Genomic DNA, 1,947 nt, shown 5'->3' with positions numbered 1-1,947 from the left:
TATATTTTGTAGTGTTTTCTTACTTTCTTGTGCAGACCTATACCTTTAGCTGTAGCATGCATGTGTTTGCACATCAGAACTTAGACACCCTTTAGGCATGTCACTCATAACCTAGCTATGCTTAGGCAACACATCTTTCATTTTATTTTATGGGTGCTTATTATCTTTATCCTCAGGAAATGCATGCTTAGGTAGACGATTCCTGATGATTGTTCCCATTTCACATGATTTTTGCCCAAAACTCTTCGAGGTTAATAATAAATGGCATAAGAGACCAAGTGTTCGCACTCGGGCGAATTGGGGGCGCTCTTCGGACCTTCTCCATTCGTCATCAGGCACGGACCTTTTGTATCTCTGGTTATCCATTGCAAACAGAGCATTTGTTTTGGTTCCATGGCGCATCCATGGATGGCGACTCTGAGTTATTTTCAGATATATCTTGGTTTCGAGCTCTGGCTCCGGATCACGATGTATCTCTTTCTTTTTATATCGCCACTCATGCTATGTTGTGAGGGTGGCACCACTTTCGAGAGTTCCCTGGTAGAGCTCTCCTTCACATTGTGGAGATCTTAGAGGATCGCAGGAGGGATCACGCGTCCCTCGGCGCCGTCCTCGGATCGGGGTCCACAGATGGTTTCTGCCAAGTCCTGCCCCTGGGATATAACCCTGTAGACATATCATCTTAACTACATTCGGGTTTGTACTGCTCAGGAAGAAGATCTCTTCATTCATCGCTTCTTCAACAGTTATGGTTGCTACTTCCAAGGAGAAACCAGTCAAACTATATCTCCTGCTTTTCCCATATTCAATTCTTGAGAAATCTGACCTACTTCAAAATCTGGGTCTCCCTTAACAGTGATCACCTTATTGCTCAAAATGAATTTCAATTTCTGATGTAAGGTGGATGGGACAGCTCCGACTTTATGTAACCAGGGACGCCCCAAGAGCAACAAAAAGGAGGCTTTAATATCTAACACTTGGAATTCGATATCAAATTCTTCTCCTCCTATCTGTACCTCTGTAACTAGAGTTCCGATTACATCTCTTCTGGTCCCGTCATAAGCCAGAATACCTTGGTCAGAAGGGACAAAGTTCTTAGGTCCGAAACCTAGAGTAGTCGTTGTACTGAGTGGGCATACATTCAGTGCAAACCCATTATCGACAAGGACTTCAGGCACCTTCTTCTTGTTGCAAATGACAGTAATTCGGAGCGGTTTCGTATGGTCTTTCCCTTCTGGTGGCAAATCACCGTCTGTAAATGATAGAGGTTACGTTGCTCTAGCCATAGAAATTATACCGACAACCTCGTCAAGAGTTATCTCAACAGACACCTGAGCAAAGTTTAGCTCTTTCAGCACCACTTTCCGGTGCTTTGAAGACGACATCAAGAGACCCCAAATAGAGATATTCGCTTGGGTCTTCTTTAACTGTTTCAGAAGATTGCCATCTTCTTCATTTACCACAAGTCTATTCTGCTTCTGACCATCAGTAGCCCTCGCCCTCCCCTGGTCATGTGACGCATCTCGTCACACTGATCATCTAGCAACAACAGCTCATCTTCATCCATACTTAAGACGTAAGGAATTCCACTAACATTTTCTTCTTCAAAATCATCCCTCCCTAAAATGTATAAAGTCTTCCCTTCTTTTCCCATGTCATCATAATGAGGGATATACGACTGAGATGAAGAGGACTCATCAATCTCGATGTCGCTAAATGACAATACATACGGCTGTTTCCCTTTCACATCCTCCAGCTCTTCATCGTCCAACTCCAAAACTTATGTTTTATCTGACATGATAGCACATATAAGAGCAGAGGGATCAAGGATGGGCTCATCCAGAAAGATGGCTTTGGTTGTAGGAGAGGGAACAGCACGATGATTCAGGAGAGGGTTCTGAGTAATGTTTGGTCCTTTAACTGCGAGTTCATCCTTATCAATCATAT

The sequence above is a fragment of the Tasmannia lanceolata genome, unplaced genomic scaffold (assembly GCF_043159265.1).
Source record: "Tasmannia lanceolata isolate RefF3 unplaced genomic scaffold, GAP_Taslan_0.1 ptg000012l, whole genome shotgun sequence".
In the NCBI taxonomy this organism is placed as follows: Eukaryota; Viridiplantae; Streptophyta; class Magnoliopsida; order Canellales; family Winteraceae; genus Tasmannia; species Tasmannia lanceolata.
The sequence above is the reverse complement of the archived record's forward strand: the minus strand, read 5'-3'. Positions refer to the sequence as shown.